The sequence below is a fragment of the Peromyscus eremicus genome, chromosome 14 (assembly GCF_949786415.1).
Source record: "Peromyscus eremicus chromosome 14, PerEre_H2_v1, whole genome shotgun sequence".
Taxonomy (NCBI): domain Eukaryota; kingdom Metazoa; phylum Chordata; class Mammalia; order Rodentia; family Cricetidae; genus Peromyscus; species Peromyscus eremicus.
Window position 1 is genome coordinate 73,368,933 of NC_081430.1, and position 18,428 is coordinate 73,387,360.

General features: G+C 42.6%; 1 protein-coding gene across 3 annotated transcripts in view; it reads right to left on the reverse strand.

Annotated features, from left to right (window-relative positions):
• Ppp2r5e (protein phosphatase 2 regulatory subunit B'epsilon) overlaps positions 1–18,428 on the reverse strand; it is a 154,220-nt gene that overhangs the window by 69,910 nt on the left and 65,882 nt on the right. The gene's annotated exons all lie outside the window — the stretch shown is intronic.

Sequence of the window (18,428 nt, forward strand, 5' to 3'; positions counted from 1 at the left end):
GCTCGTGAGTGAGCCCCGATCCCTGTGAGAGACTCTGCTCAAAAAACAAAGTGAACAGCGTCTGAGGAACAGACCCAAAGCTGACCCCTGGCCTCCACATCAGACACGCATTCACACACCCAAGCAGATACACAAAATAGCACATCAGAAGTGGTAATATAAGAACAAATTTCACTTGAATCTCTATATTTGACCCATGTTCTTCTTGAGCAATGAGAAAAACCCACTAGCATCTTTTATTAAAATGTCCCCAGAGGGTCAGCAAAATGGCTAGTCACGGAAAGGCGTTTTTCCACAACCTGACAATCCTAGTTTAATCATTGGAACCCACATGATGGAATAAGAACGCCCACTCTACAAGTTGTCTTCAGACCTCTACATGTGTGCTATGGCATGCATGTGCCCACACATACACACACACACACACACACACACACACACACACACACACACACACACAAATAGCTCAGACATTTGGCTCGGTGTTATTTCTAAAACTGAAACAGAAGTTTAGGGTTAAAATTCTCCAGCTAGGAAGGACAATGATCTACAGTTGGCTAGTCCAGTTCCTCTCCTATTTCTTTCTACTACTTTACCCACCCCTACCCCTATACTGCAGCTTCCCTTGAACGGCAATGAGAATTATGATCAGTGTGGTGGTTTGAAGAGAATGGCCCAGAGAGACTCTTATTTGAATGCTTAGTCCCCAGTTGGTGGAACTGTTTGGAAAAAATTAGGAGGTGTGGCCTTGTTGGAGGAGGTGTGTCACTAGGGGTGAGCCTTGAGGTTTCAAAAGCCAAAACTATTCCCACTTAGCTCTCTCCTCCTCTCTGCCTCCTACTTGCAGACAAGGATGTAAACTCACCGCTCCAGTACGCGCCTTGCCTGCCTGCCTGCTTCCATGTTCCCTGCCACGATGGTTCCTGACTCACCCTGGGAAACTGTGAGCCCGTCAATGCTTTCTTCTCTAAGTTGCCTTGGTCATGGTGTTTGTCGCACAACAGATAAGTAAGTGACACAATCAGGGTAGGCTCTGCTGCCATCATCCAAGTGCATAATTCATTAATACTGAGAATACATTCAGAGGTAAGCAGGTGGCATTCTATTTTTAAAAAATAGAGATGATTATTGAGATTTCATGATAAGTTATGGAGTTGGGAACAGTGCTTGGGTCTCTAGCCACACCCACATGGCCTTTGTGCTACTAAAAAAGGACTCCACAGACTTGAGCCAGTTTACCTGACACCTCCAAGGTGAATGGGAACAGAGAAAAAGCTTACTAATGGGACATCAGTTAAAGGTTAAAATCTTCAGGGGATTTTTAATTACTCCGAATTTTGATAGCATAGGTTTAACAAAGCCCCCAAATTAGACTGTCCACATGGAGAATGCTTTCAAGTACATAGGAAGTCTGAAGCATCCGTAGATGACAGCTTTTTAAAGAGCAAACCATCATTCAAGCAAAAACAATGTCTGTGGTCATTCAACAGATTTACATATTTAACAATTCAAAACATTCAGGCAGTTGGCATTTAGAAGTTTCTTAATGGTAAGTAGCTGGAATCCATTTGTTCATGAGAACTGACGCATGGCAGACAAATCTGAAGCAGGCTATCTACTCACTAGATGGAACAATAACAACTTACTTCTATTTATTGGGTGTGCTGGGTACACTCTGTGTTCAAGTCTAAGCACTTAGACACACTAATTCTCATTTAATCTCTACAACAGTGTACATGAATGGGTGTTATTTTCAATTTACTACATGAGTAAATCAAGACAGAGAAATTCAGTATCGTACCCAGAATCACACAGCTAATAAACAGTGGAGACATGATTCAAACCCAGGCTGTGTGGTTCCAGAACCTGGGCTCCTCTACACCATGCATGCCGCACTCAGACACACGGAAAGGCTAACGACTACAGTGCAGAAATAGGGTGTGTGCAAAGGCAGCGGCCGGCAGAAGCAAACAGAGAGGACCACAAACTCCAGCACGCCCCCATTCATGAAGTAGCACACTGGGCTCCTCCTGGAGCTGCCTCCAGAGCTTCCCAGGCAGAGCAAAGGCTTTGCTTTCTATTCTTTATCCTTTATCACAGATTAAATGCTCCTAAGAGGGCCTCCCTTCATTAAAGAACTTAAGCAGTCAGGACAGACCACAAGATGCGGGGGTGTCCTTAAACAATTTTTGTAGTAACAGCTGAAAACATTTTTCCCATCACGACCCAAGAACGAGCTACAGAATCAGTTGAAGAGCCAGGAATGCTTCTAACTAGAGGAAGGCTGAGCCAGGATAACACGAACCCAAGCATTCACAAGAGCCTGGGAACTGTGGACAAAGTCTGTCTGTCTCCCTTTCTCTTGCCCCGTGTCATCCCTCTCCTCTTGGTGGTGGTGGAGAGTGGAAGGGATGGTCCAAGTGAAGGGCTCTTCCTGTATGGACTAGTCCTGGGACTGCACTCCAGAGCTGTGCTGCCCCAGTCACCATGTTCTCATGGCCCTAGTCCTGACAGATTGTGAGAGACAGGGCTGAACAAGGACCAGAGGAGTGCTGTGTGGTCCACAAGATTTCAACGAAGCAGAAGTTTAATATCTATGGACCACTTCAAAAGCAAATATACTCTTTCAAGAAACATTTATTTGAAAGGGAGGAGAGGGGCTGGAGAGATGGCTCAGCAGTTAGAAGCACTGGCTGCTCTTCCAGAGGACCCAGGTTCAATTCTCAGCACTCACATGGCAGCTCACCACTATCTGTATCTCCAGTTCCAAGGGATCCGACACCCTCACACAGACAGACATACATGCAGGCAAAACACCAATACACATAAAAATAAAAATAAAAAAATTTAAGAGGAAGGGAGGAAGGGGGAGGAGGGAGGGGAGGAGGGAGGGAAGGAAGGAGGGAAGGAGGGAGGAAGGGAGGGAGAACTAGGTACCCTGCTCCCCTGCACTTGAAAAGAGGAAAATCTTCTAAATCACAAAAAGAAGATAGCATGAACACAGCCAGTACATTCTGGCCATGATGTGTAAGCAACATTTGCCACCACTTCCCAAACCCAAATCACCTGAACATCTAAACACTTCTGAAGTAGCTTAAAATTGAAGGAAAATACTAGACCTTTAGAAATAAATGTAAAATATTAAAAATTTAAGGTCATCTTAGAATCCCAAGCAGGCAGTCAATAGATCTGTCACTATTTTCCAATGGAATCCTTTGGCCTACAAAAGCTATCCTGCCCCACAGAGAGCTCCGTGGAATCATAACCATAAATAACAAGAAATTGATAAGTAGTTGTATAACAGCATGAAGGTCATTAGCACAATGACTCTCCTGACCAATGCCAGAGCTTAAAGGGGAGAATAAACTGGTCCAGTTACTACAGTGTGGTGAGGTCTCACCAGATCAGGTTCCAGCAATCCAGAAGGCCATTGGAGTTAAGCCCACCTCCTGAAGAGTTCTTATGAAGACGACACTGCAGTGAGTAGCAAAGTTACAGCACGCTGCCTTCCTCTTTCCTTTGGAGCAGTAGATGCTGCTCCGTATTTCTATCACCATCTCACAGCATCCATCTCCCCATCAGCTGCCATCCCATCAACAAGCTAAAGAAAATGTCCAGTCTCCTACGGTGTGCACACACAGGTAATTTAGAAGCCTACAGGCACGACATGTAATGGAAAAGTGACCACAACATTCAAGAAGAGAGAGCAAATTCAGATCCATGGTTATTAACAGTCATAGCCACTCTCCCTATCCTAGCCTAGAGAGAGGCAAAGAATGAGGAGTTCAAGGTCATCCTCAGTTACATATCCAGTTCAAGGCTAGCCTTGGATACATGAGACTCTGTCTTGGATCAACAGATGGATGGAAGGACAGACAGGTAATAAAATAAAAAGTAAGGTCCAGCACAGACCAGGCATGACACAGTCTGCAGTATCTGACCCCTCCACCCTACTTTTGAACTTTGCTTTAGGATGAGCAATCTCCTGACCATGTATGTACACTACCAGTTTCCTGACAACCCTTGATGACTCTCAACAAAATCAGTGAGACTTTTCCTTGTCGAAGGCACATGACCCTACACTTAGAGAAACCTAGAAATAATGTCTCGGTTCTAAGAAGACGCTTCCTACAAAGCATTAAGGCTATTTAGCCCTAAAAGTCTAATACAAAAAGTGCATTAGAGCATGTGGTAAAATGCCTAGCTGATTGCCCTTTGGGTCTGTCCAAATTGTTTTCACCAATGTTACCTCTGAACACAGACCCAGGCAGCACTTTCTTTGTATAGCAAGTATTTCAGGAAACCTAGAAAGAATTATGAATGCTTTCATTAAGAATTACTTTTGAGCTAATAAGTCACAAACAGCCAACAATATTTCATCAAAAGAAGACAACTATCAATTTTTATAATGAATTAAATAATAAAATTAGGCTTTCAGCCTTAGGAACTAGAGCCAAATATAACATGATCATTCAAGCAACTTCACTGTGCTGGGTGGTGGTGGTGCACGCCTTTAATCCCAGCACTCGGGAGGCAGAGGCAGGCGGATCTCTGAGTTCCAGGCCTGCCTGGGCTACAGAGTGAGTTCCAAGAAAGGCGCCAAAGCTACATAGAAAACCCTATCTCAAAAAACCAAAAAAAAAAAAAAAAAAAAAAAAAAACCGAAAAAAAGAAAGATAAGATACTTCACTGTACCAGATTGGTAACTAAAGTACTGCATTCTTCACCTCCAATTTACTGTGTATTCAAACTTGCTGTGATGGAGATGGTAGTGGGTGCCCTATCATTTCTACTGCTAGTCATTTTTATTTCATAAGAAGCATTTCAGATGATTTCCCTGTGTGTAGCCAAGGCTGAAAACCACTGTGGTAAAAGCAAGAGCTTTAAAATCCTTTTATCCCCTCCACCTCCGAAATCCCTTTTCTTTCTGTTTGTTTAAGCCAGCAGTAAAAACTTTGTCTCTTAAGCTAAGGAAGGACCCTGAAAAACATCTACAACAGTGAAAGCATTTCTTCTTGGCCTCGGTCGTACAAGCTGAATGTAGAGTTGGCGGCTTTCAGAACTCTTGCCAATCTAGTAGGAAGCTTTCACAACACTTGGTTGATTACTAGTGCCTACTTTCTATATAGCCTCAAAACTTAGTTTATAGAATGGCTTACACAATACAACACTACCAAAACCCTGAGCACAAGGCTATCAATCAGCACAGGAAAACTAAAAGGGCCAATACTGAATTGTCCAGACACAAGGGAGGGACCAGCACAGTAAAAAGAACATTTACTGTTACAAAGCACACATTAAGCTTCTAACGTGCATCACCCCTCTTTACCCCTAGAATGTCCTGTGAGCAGCCACTACCACTATTTCAGGTGAAGAAACTGATGTCCAAAACAGTCAAGTCATATGCCAATAAGAGCTCAGTTCCTACCTGCTCCCCACCCCCACAAACAAACAGTCTTATCCCAGGGCCCATAATGGTGATGATGATGGTGGTGGTGGTGGTGGTGGTGGTGGTGGTGGTGGTGGTGGTGGTGCCGCCAACCATGGCGGTGGTGGTGATGATGGTGATGACTGTGATAAATAATAGGAACTAACAACAGTCATCATCACTGGGACTAAAAAGATTTGTTCACTACCATGATTAGTGAATTCTTTAAGAAGAGTTGTAATCTAAAAGTAAACAATAATATATTGACCTGCCTTCAAATACCAGTATGTTTTAAACTGAAAAGCATACAACTAGTCGTAAACAAATGAATAATACAGATGACTAAACTTAAATTTTAATAATAACATATTATTTACTCCCTCCACTGCCCCCAGTTTAGATAATCAGGGTGTGTTTATTATTATTCTTTCCTGGAGCTCTTCAGTTTCCCTCCCCAAAGCCAATACATGTGGTCTAATTCATAAACAAAACACAAAGGTCACTACCGTAACCACACACTAGAGTAGCCTATGCAGCAAAATCCTGATTTGAGGCTTTCCTGTTGCTCTGACACTATATTTGCAACAGAATAAACAGAAAAGAAGTAGATGCAGACACAAGTCTACAGAGGGACACACACACACACACACACACACAACTGATGAATATTTCTGTTTCCAACACTTTATAAGCTTTACCTTTTAATGTCAAGGTAATTACTGAAGCTTGACGGCCCAAGAAATGAAATACTGTTAAGTTCTTCAACCCCTAATTGTAAGTATAAATTACTTTCCTGTTACCAACTCACCACAGGACAGAAGCCGCCAAAGCCCCTGACTTCCAAGGTTAGTATCTCTATTATTAATTCATTTCCTGAGGGCGTATTTCCAAGGACGGAGACACCAATAGCATTTCGCATAGGTGGAATTCCTGGAGCTTGCTGAGCTGCAGGCAGGGCTCCGCGGAGAAAGCACTTGTTGTGAAGCAGGAAAACTGGTGCTGGGATCCCCAGAACCCATACAAAAGCTTGGCAGGCACAACAGTTGCTGGGATTCCCAGCACACCACACGGAAGGAGGCGGAGACGGGGATCCCTGGGGTGAGGTGGCTAGCCAGGTTTAAGCATACATACTGAATTTTATTTCCCTGTGTAAATCAATGTTAACTTAAAATTGTATCCCTCTAGAAGAAAATTGTACTGATGAACAGAGGAAAAATATAAATAACATATTTAATAGAAAAAAAACTATTCTAATGTGTAGTCCTGAAGCACAAATTTTAAACCTATGTTAATTTTTAATGACATAGCATTTATGAATGTAAAAGTAGAGAAAGCCAGCTTACATGAAAAAAAAAATGTCTTTGAACTGTTTCTTCCTATTAACCTCCGGTAAGATACTGCCTCGTTTTCTAAAACTGCATTCAAAAGTCTAAAACCTAGATGACTTTTAAGACTAAACAATGGAGGTGGGGTTGGAGAGATGGCTCAGCAGCTATGAGCACTTGCTACTTGCAAGGGACCCAGGTTTGATTCCCAGCATCCACGTGGTGGCTCATTGTACCTCCAGTTCTATGGGACCTGACACCTCCTGGCCTCATCAGGTAGCAAGCATGCATAAGGTACACATTCATACACAACTGCAAAACATACTCCAAAAATAAAAAGAATAATTTTTAAAATCAAAAACAGACTCAACAATGGGCTAAGGAAATGGCTTGCAATGCAAGTGTGAAGACTCAAGTTCCATCTCCGAGTCCACGGAGAAGGCCTGGCCTGCCGGCACAACACCTATGTAAGGGATATGACCTTTGTACCCATTCATTCATCTGCTCATCAAATAGTCACTGACACTAACCTGAGCCCTGCATGCCAGCGCACGCCTTTAATCCTAGTACCTGGGAGGCAGAACCAGGCAGATCTCTTCAAGATCCCGGCTAGAGATCTTGTAAAAATCCCTAACTAGTACATTCCAGAGGAGTCAGGGAACAGGGACAACTAAAAATAATAAATACGTCTATTGTATTATATGGAACATGCTCTGGGGGTAATAGTGCACAAGGCAAGGCAGACTATATATGCTAGAACTGGGAGGTACAGTTCTGAGCACAGCATTCACCTGAAAAGAGAAACTTGAAGCCAGGCTTGGAGGCTTGGTGGTGCATTCCTTGGGCAGGTGTCTGTGAGTTCGAGGCCAGCATGGTCTACAAAGCAAGCTCCAAGACAGCTAGGAATGTTACACAGAGAAACCCTGTCTTGAAAAAACGAGAGAGAGAGAGAGAGAGAGAGAGAGAGAGAGAGAGAGAGAGAGAGAGAGAGAGAGAGAGAGATTGAAAGAGATTTGTACAGGAGACCAGCAAAGATGTCTGCATGAAAGCGTGCCCCTCAAAGAAACAGCAAATGCAGGGCCCTCTGGCAGGAAGGAGCAGGCAGAGGAACCAGAGGGAAACCAAGCACATGACTGCAGTGGGAAGTGGGGGAGACAGGACGGAAGAACAAGGGGTGGATAGCTGCAGGTCACCTTGGGCCTCAGAGACAATGTGAGGGTTCTGTCCTAGACCTCAGTTCGGAATTAGAGTCACACCTTTACTGTTTACTAAGTAATACTGGGCTTAGATTCCTTCTCTGTAAAATAGAGAAAATAAACTTTACAAGGTTGAGTGAGGATGAAATGAAAGGCCGTCTATAAAACTAGAAGTGCTTTTTGGGGAAAAAAAAAAAATTCCTTTGACAAAAACTTATCAAGTATCCACGAGACGAGACACAAAAGAGAGCAAACTTTCTACTTTATAGCTTTTATGATTATTCCTATAGGGAATTCCTTGTATTTTAACATAACTTCAAAATTATTTTTAAAACACTTTAAAAATAAATCTCAAATATTTCTAGAAATATTAAAATTGTTCGTACTGTATTCTAGTACTATCAGACACCAAATGTTACCTCTTTGTACACATACACAGTCATAATCTGTCTTCTCTTCCACAGTTATCTTTAAGACAAATAACAGATCACAAGCACACAACACAGGAACGAGCACATCACATTTCTTGGATGTGTGTGCCTGAAGCCCAATCTTTCACCCAAAAGTATAAGCAACAAAAACTTCAAAGATTACTTTTACATATGTCACAACTGTAAGGTAAAGAAAAAAAGAAAAGACCAGATATAAGGTTTGCAGGAAGCACTTACTCTGTTACACATTATTTTCAACCATTTCCATTGATTGAGGACCTTTTCTCAGAAGATTACTTCAACAAGGGATTAAAATGGCCTAAGCGCTTCCACTGTTTTGAGGATTAACATCATTGTGAATCATTTCAGAATGAGATGAACCTGTGGCTGTTCTTACACTATGAGGTTAGAAACAATGGGGAGGGGGAGGATGTAAAGGCAGACAGACAGACAGAAGGGTGGCCAGATGGATGACTGAGCTGTTAATTTACAACATATAGTCCAAACTACTCATGGACCCCCATCAACTTTTAAAATCTGATTTAGAATACCAAAAGAAAACACACAGCATCAATCTAATGTTACAACGCCAGCTCAGAGATGCTCATCAGCTGGGAGTTTTAAATATTAGACCTTAAGCTCTTAAAAGTGACACAGCATTAAGAGTGGAATGACCTCTAATCCCCAAAGTACCAAAGCTTACATTTATAATTAAAGTCATAATCTGAGCAATAAAACCTAGTGACCGCATGTAATACAGGCCCTGATTATGGAGCTACCCTGTGCTTCATAGGATGGCTATTACTTAACATGCATTAAATACAAATGTAAAGCCATACATTAGTTGAGCAAGTCCAAAATTCCAATTTGAAATAATCTGCTAAGAGAAATACTATCCACTTGAAATCCCAGTATTTGTAGTACAAAAACACTATTATTCAAACAGAGAAGTTAAATATATGTATTTCAATATGTATGTAAACAGTATGTGACTGTACAACTCTAAAATCAAACTGTGGAGAGCAGGAACACAGAGATTCTTAAAAGGGCAGGAAAGTGCCTGGAAAGCACTTTCAGAACAGAAAGGCATTTTAATACATTCAACAGTTCAGATGTGATATTAGCTTTGGCTTGGATATACACACCCAAGTCCCTTCTTTGCTACTGGCTTCCTGAGGACAGACAGAGGCACTGGAGTCTGGAGCTAGGCACGCTGATGATGCATTTCTAAGATCCAGGTTTTCCTGAATTCAGCATTTCTATGTTCAATGTCAGACCCTAGGGCTTAACTAAACATGTCACTGAGTAGTTCAAACATTTCCTCTTCTGTTACCCTGGAAACAACTTTCCCTTTTGGGTAACATATTACTGTTTATGAGCCAAATGAAGTGCGGGAAATTTGAGCCCGTATGATTAAACACAGTCAACATAAAGCTAAAATGGGAAACTAAGTTCACTATCTCAAAAGTCTGCCCATTGTAATTCTGAAAAAAAGTCACAGAAATGTTTAAGATTTCAGATAAATTAGAATGGGGGGAGGGGGAGATAATCTCATTCTGCATTCTTCCAGGTGGTTGTGTGGTTCATGCCCAACCAGTCTGAAATTAGAAGAACTGGATTCCAATCAGCTTCACATGTACCTGCTGAGCAACTGTAGGTAATACAGTGTGACAATTAAAACTGCCTGGATCCCAAAGCCGGCTTTGCTTAGCTGAGGCTCTGTGCCTCTGTTCCCTCATGTATGAATGTGGGCATAGTAACTGCACCTATCCTGTAGGTACTATTTATAAATATGGCAATGAATAAAAGGACACATGGAAGCCTTTAGAACACATATAATGCTCAATAAACTTTAGCTCCTAAATTACTGTTGATAAACAAAATGAATCTAAAAGAGAGAAATTCTCAATGACAGCTCAAGAATTTCACAAAAGACAATACAACGCATAAACTATTTCATGCAGTACTCAAATATAGAAAATTTGAAATGTGTTTCTGAGGGTATGGCTTAGCAGCAGCATGCCCATACACATAAATCCTCAGCACCACACAATGAAAATAAAGAAGCAAGAATTTCTAACTTGTTGGTACATACAGTTTTCCCTCCCTTTTTTGGTGTGTCTATTTTTCCCAAGCCACATTCAAGTAAAATAATGTAGAGCTTAATTAATACAAGTCACTGAGATTACTTCCAAATAAACTTCTCACTCGGATGGAGAAAGGGCAGCAGTGCTGAGGAGGTATGTGAAATCACCCAGCTGTCGGGGCATGCAAAGCCGCCGTCACCCAGGGCCACATCTTGCCCCACCATGCAGTTAAAGCACTCCAGCTACAGAGCCCTGCACACAGATGACAGCGCCCTTGACAGTGGTCACAAGTGCAACAAGCTCAGAGGAGACTGCTCTTTTTGGGGGAGGGGGCGAGGTTCGAACAGTGTTTCTCTGTGTAGCCCTGACTCTCCTGAAACTTATTCTATAGACCAGGTTGGCCTCGAACTCAAGAGAGCTGAACTCAGAGATCTGCCTCCTGAGTGCTGGGATTAAAGGCATACACCACCACCACCTAGCTAGGGGAGGCTGTTTTAAGTGACACTCTTCAACATTTTAAAACTTCTTGTATCTTAAATCTGTACACCAGGCACCAGGCTCACTAGGATACAGAAAGCACATAAAAATGTGTGCTTCAAACTTCTGATGAAACCAGATGCCTAATGCATAGAGGACTCGTGGATCCAGAGGGGTCAGATGAACAGGCTGTTTCAGAAACTGGTCCTTACTGGAAATGGCATAGTCTTTTAATCTTAAACATTACAAACAGTGTCAAAGGCATTTGCTACTGAATGAGAAAGCAAAATAAACAAGGGTCACTGAGGACAGGTCAGGTACAGAGGGGAAAAAAAAGATTCCTATTCTGAAGAGCTATTTCCTGGTTCAGAACAGCTTCTGAAAATCCTGAATGAGTCATTCTTTCCCAGTCATTTCATGTGTCTATAATAATAGTAAAAACTTACTAAGCATTTACTGTGCTGCAGTCTCCATTCTAAGCAGCTCAGAGTATTAACTCTACCTCTGCTCCACACTGTTGTGAGTCATATTATTTTGCATATAGGAAACAGAGTCACAGAAATGTTCTTCCCCTGCCAACACACAGTTGGAAAGGTACCCACACACACTCCTCCACCTCTGCTAAGAGTCATGTGAACAACTAACAGTTTTTAGGATTTTTTTTTTAAATCTACAATCCACAGCATACACTGGGATGGGGGCACATTCGTAAGAGTTAATGTTTTTGGTAGACTTCAATTCAGATTGAGGCAGGCATGCAGTCACTATTTCCTCTTTGAATCAAACAAAATGACAAAACGCAAGGGTGACCAGAATCTCCAGCTAGCTTGTGACTTCTGAATGTTTAAAGGATCCCACTAAGCTGTGTCAAGTCTGTCTTCTCTGTCTTCCAGCATTCCCTTTGCATCTACACTGGCTTGCTTCAAAGACATCCACATTCTTTTTCAGAAGGGTACTAAGTGTCTCCTTGTTTCATTTTGTCCTGGAACACCTGACATTAGTCAGTTCCACCTAAATTTTAGGGAGGTGAGCCTGAGTGTTCAAATCTCTGTCATCACCAGCACAGCCTAAGATCAAGAAGACCCACGTGGGTAACCTGCCCCACTGGTAACGGGAGTTAAGGGAGGCATGAATGGGACAGAAACAGAAGACACCTGGTGTGAATGAGGAGGTACGCGCATGACAAGGAGCCCGAGAGAAGACCCAGCAGTTTGAGCATTCTCAAAATGGACTGTGCCGTTCACACTCCTAATAACCATGTAAACTACGCTGGCTGGATCTGTTCTCTCTGCAGTGGAGAAATGTAAAGTTCACCAAGGATGAATGATTTATTCAAAATTGTAACTGGGATTAATTTAAGACATATTTTATGGGTTACACGAAGATCACCGCCTTCTATGCAAATGTAGTTATTATATTCGTTAATAAAGGGGTTTCCCTGCTAGAGCTGGTTCAAATACTAAGACTTCTCAAATCAGATTCAACTGTTTAGCCAAGTGATACCTCTAGTCATCACCAGATGGCTGACAGTTCAGAAGCAGCCTATGACCGACCTACTGTACCAGTCTGACTGTGAAGCCATTTTTGCAGCTTATTTATTATGTGACTACACTGTTTACCTTCATGAAAACACAGATCATTACGGTGGCTGGCAGTCATGGTACTTTAAAGTTTCCTTACAATTTCAAGTGCTTTCCAACCTACTAACAACTGATACCTATAAAGTAACTCCTAAAACTCTGATAAGTCATGTGGAAGATCATATTAAAAGCAGACATAACTGAATAAGAAGTTACATTATGATATCTGACCAGTGTCCACAAATACTTTGAAATTAAGAACAGGATGAATCATTTATACCAAAAATACTGGTCTTGTTTTTTTAAATACACACATATCCAATACATCTCCATTTTAAAATGGTTATTTACAAGGACTAACTCTTCTATCAACTCTCATTTAATCTAATGGGCTGTTCCCAGGAATATCGGTTATGAAGGCCACATTAACTACTAAATATGTAGATCACAGACATGAAGTAACCACCATCTGCAGCACTTCATAAGGAAATCATTACTGGAGGGCACGATGACAGCTCCGCAGTAGAGTGCTTGCCTCTTATACATGAGGCCCTACGTTAAAGCTCTAGTACGACAAAAATAATTTTTTTAAAAATTTAAAACACACACAAACACACACACACACATACACACACACACACACACACACACACACACCAGAAAAAAATTGCCAGGCAGCACATGGAGCTGAGCTCTGATGCCCAGCATTGACATAAAAGCCAACTTTAGCAGTCCACTTCTGGGATCTCAGTGCTAGGGAGGTGAGGACAAGCGGCTGGCTCCCTGGAGCTCCCTGGCGGGCCAACAAAGCCACAAGTGAAAGATACTGTCTCAAAAAACTAAGGTGGTGAGCTACAGAAAACACCTCATGTCAACCTGTGCCCCTCACGAACGCACAAGAGTGCATGTGCACAAACATTGGGGGGTGGGGGGGTCGCTGCCATTTTAATTTAAGACAGCATAAAAATGAATACACATCCACACTAGAAGGAGATGACTCAAGAGGTCAAGCTGCTGCCACCAAGCCTTACAACCTTCACTGGATCACTGGGACTGTTAGCATTCTGGCCCGCCCCTTGGAGACCCGCCCAGGATCCTGTCCAGATGTCATCTTATGTAAAGTGCCCTTTAAGAAAAAAAAAAAACTCTCTCTCTCTCTCTCTCTCTCTCTCTCTCTCTCTCTCTCTCTCTCTCTCTCTCTCCACCCCTCCCCTCTCCCCTCCCCACATAAGGTAGTGCACACTTCCTCTCTTCCTTTCTTCCCTTTTCTCTTCTTCTTCTTCCCTCTCTTCCCTTCTCCCTTCCCCCCAATAACACTTTCCACATGGATGCCGTGTCTGCATGTGTGAGTAACTTTCCCACCGCAGCATACCACGTGCTGCCACGTCTGCATTGCATGTCTCCCTCACCAGCCGTGGGGCACCTTGGCTCAAACCCTCGAAGGCCTCTGGCATGTCGTCTGACAAAAGGGACCCAATAATAGGACAGAACAGACACAAAAAATTGTCCTCTGACCTCTACACACCCACAAACAAACAATAAAGAAATGTCTGAGGGAGGGAGGGAGAGATGGAGGAGAGAGAGAGAGAGACCAGTTTCATACCTTTGTTTTATACATGGTTAGACTAAAAACCCAGGGATGATAAATGATAATGCCCAAGCTCACACAGTTACTGAGTGCCAACTGTCATTAAGGTGACAATGACGGCTGGCCATGGACACTCACACCTGCAATCCTGGAAGTATTCTGGAAGCAGAAACAAGGGAACTGCAAGTGGGGGGGGGGGGTCCCCCGCATCCACCTCAGCCAAACCCACCCAATACACTATCTAAAAGCAAACGTTAAATGTAGAACTATTAAGTAACTAGCACTTACTGAGTATTCTCAATACATGTCAGAAACTGCCAACTTGCCTTGATAACAAAAGCTAACAGCAGCTAGTATACATTGAGTCAGGCAACATTTCCAGAAATGACTTCGTAATACCACAGTTTACAAATGGAGAAAGTAAGGTACACAGAAACCAAACATTTTACCCAGGTCACAGCAGCAGTTAGAAAAACAGAGCACCCGAGCCTGTTTGTTCTCACCATCAGCGGGTGAAATGAACTCAGGAAGTTCCTGAGGACCACATCGAGCACATGACAACATTCCCTAAGCAACTGACTACTACCAGGACCACTCAGTTTTCACAATAATCATAAAATGAAAATGAGAGAGAGAGAGAGAGAGAGAGAGAGAGAGAGAGAGAGAGAGAGACACGGAGGGAGAGGGAGAGAGAGAGAGAGAGAGAGAGAGAGAGAGAGAGGAGAGACGGAGGGAGAGGGAGAGAGAGGGAGGGAGAGGGAGAGAGAGAGACAGAGAGAGGGGAAGTAAAAGGGAAGAGGGAAAAGACCAACAGACAATACCGCCATAATAAAAACAGAAAGTGTAAGTTTTGAAAAGGAATGACCAAGTTAGGTAGGAGCCCTGGTTGCTCTTGCAAAGGACCCAGGTTCGGTTCCCAGCACCCACATGGCAGCTCACAACTGTCTGTAAGTCTAGTCCCAGAGGATCCAACACCCTCTTCTGGCCTTCTTGGGCACCAGGCACCCACAGAGTATACAGACATACATATAGGCAAAACACTCAAACACAGAATTTCAAAAAATGAAGTAACAATAAATTTTAAAAAGAACGGCCAAGTTAAATGATACCTGTCAAAAGGTTTTAGTTTAATCTGTTTATTAAAATAATTTTTCTACTGTTTTTACTGATTCATTTTGAAGGGAGGAAGGGAAACCACCCAGTAAAGCAGCAGAGGCAGAGAAGGCAGGAATAAAGTAAGGCAGGAAAGGGGACTTGGACACCATCTTAGTTACTATTCTTACACCAGGAAGAGACGTCATGACCAAGGCAACTTAGAAAAGAAAGCACTTTATTGGGGGCTTGTTTGTTTCAGAGGGTGAGCCCATGATCATATGGCGGGGATCATGGCAGCAGGCAGGCAGGCACAGCTCTGGAGCAGTAGCTGACAGATCACATCTGATCCACAAATTGCAGTCAGAGAGAGAGACTGGGCCTGGGATGGGCTCTGGAAACCTCAAAGCCCACCTCCAATGACACACCTCCAACAAGGCCATGCCTCCTAAGCCTTCCTAAACCATCCATCAATTAGGAACCGAACTTTCTTTTTTTTTTTTAAGATTTATTTATTTATTATGTATACAGCATGTATGACTGCAGGCCAGAAGAGGGCACCAGATCTCATTACAGATGGTTGTGAGCCACCATGTGGTTGCTGGGAATTGAACTCAGGACCTCTGGAAGAGCAGTCAGTGCTCTTAACCTCTGAGCCATCTCTCCAGCCCCCGGAACCGAACTTTCAAAGATAGAGCCTATGAGGGCCAATCTCATTCAAACCATTATAGATACTTTATCTATATACTTTAACTGCCAAATAAATGCACAGACTCAATTTAAGGGAGGTTCTTTTGCAAGTGCGTGGCCGTAAGGTTATGGGTTTCTTGTCTATATAATACAGTATCTTACTGGAAAAGCTCTTGGTAAAATGCATTGGGCCTGTCAATCTCAGCACTCAGGAAACAAGAGGCAGAAAGGTATCTGTGAGTTCAAGGCCAGCCTGGTCTACATAAGGAGTTTCAGGTCAACCCTGTTTCTAAATCAATCAATGACTAAGGAATTAGAAAACCCACAAATCCATGTAGGACCAACAGCAGTAAATCCCAACTGCTCTCAGCATAAACATGAACAAATCACTCCACACTGTTCTCTCATCTTAAATGAAAAAATAATCATTCTGAAAAGAACTATAAATTATTTCACTTAGGTCTGCTGAAATCACTGATCAGGGACAAAGGGGGAAAACCAAATAATAGTTTTAACGATGTATACATACCTGCCCTGTAGACTAGACCCAAGACTATTTTCAGTTAAGATACTACACATCAAACGACAACTTCAGCTCCTTGGCAAATGAGGCCCACAGGTGTTCAATTCAGCAACGAATTTAACAGTTCAGGAGAAAGCAAGCGCGTATAGCAACCTGAGTCTGAACTGTAGAACCTGGTTCCCTCCGCTGACTAAAGCAGCAGTTCTCAACTGGGGGATAGGGACGGGGCTGGGGTTGAATGCCCCTTTCACAGGGGTCACCCGAAACCATCGGAAAACACGGACATTTACATTACAATTCATAACAGTAGCAAATTACAGTTACGAAGTAACAATGAAAATAATTTTGTGGTTGGGGGTCCACACAACATGGGAACTAAAGGCGGCTTCACTGTATCCAGCCAAGGGGAAAAGAACACCAATTTCAGAGCAAACTGTGGCAAGGAACAAGGAGAATATAGAGCGCTTAATAGGAAGCACGCATGCATTCCGCATGTGGCAGTCACTGATATTAATACTCCTACGCTATCTTTGTAAGTGACATTAACCCTCCTTCTGTCAGCAACCTTTACCAGCCTTGGGCATCTGCGTGGAGCTGAGCAGAGACACTGGCAAATATTGCAAGCAAAGAAAAAACAATGAAAGATGGCAACTGTAATCAATGGGAAAACTAATGCTCAACCCAGTTCCCAAAGTTTCTTTTACACAGCACTTTTTGCTCTGTGTACTGTAACAGCATGTCCTACATCATTTTTAAAATGCAATTTCGTGAGTTGCCACACCATAGTTTTTAAAATGAAGCAGAAATGAGTACAACTGTTTCATTTCAGTTTCATACTGATTACATTTGCACTTCTGTACGCGTGGTGTGTGTGTGTGTGTGTGTGTGTGTGTGTGTGTGTGCGCGCACGCACACACACGCATGTATGTGTGCATACCCACACATGCAGAAGGCAAAAATCAATTCTTTACTAAAAATTTTTAAAAACCAAAAAAGTGCCATCACAAATTTTCTGGGAGAGCTATTTCCATTTTTGTGTGATTTAGCTTTTCACAATAAAGATGAAATACATTAATTAAATGAGTTATACAGGAGTGTATTAAAAACCATGACAAATGTCTACCAGACTATTTCTTATTGACTAGGAAAAATAGAATCATGGTACCCACAAAGGAGAGAGCTGGAAACACACATCTAGAAAGTAAACTCAGAATCACCTGGATTTTGTATTGGGTAGTTCTCCATCACTCTGACAAAATACTTGAGACAGGGCCAGGGCAATGTCAGTGGATACAGGTGTCTGCTGCCAGGCCAGATGGCTTTAGTTCTAGCTCTAAGACACATATGGTAGAAAGAAGCATCAACCCCCATAAGGTGTCCTCTGACTTCCACAGTCACACTACAGCATGCTTGCACCCATATACATATACACATATGCACACAAAATAAAGAAAAAAATTTAACTTTAAAAATTATTTTAGAGGTTGAGATTTAGCTCAGCGGTAGAGTGCTTGACCAGCAAGTGCAAGGCCCTAGATCTGGTTCTCAGCCTTTTTTTACAAAAAGTTTCTTTTTTTTCTTATTACCAGAGATAACAGCAGAAGAAAGGCTGTCTGTGGCAACTTGGTCCGTGTGCTTCGGGCTGTGGCAGCAGTGTACACAGTAGTGTAGTGTACACAGTAGTGTACACAATGGCAGGGCATGGTGGAGGAGATCTAGTCTTTTCAGAGCAGAGAAGAGAGCACTCGAGCTCCTGGCCTCTCCCAGTGTCCACAGCCAGTGACCTCCCTCCCTTCTGTAGGACCCTTCTTCCTAATGCTCCACCATCTTCCAGCATTGCCACAGGATGGCAACCAAACCTTCAGCACGCAGACATTAAATAACTAACAAGAAAAACAACACACACACAGAATGCCAGATCCAAACTATAACAGCTACCCATCCATACACTTAAAATCATCACGGTGCTTGCTGGGTATCATGGATCACACCTTTAATCCCAGCACTCAGG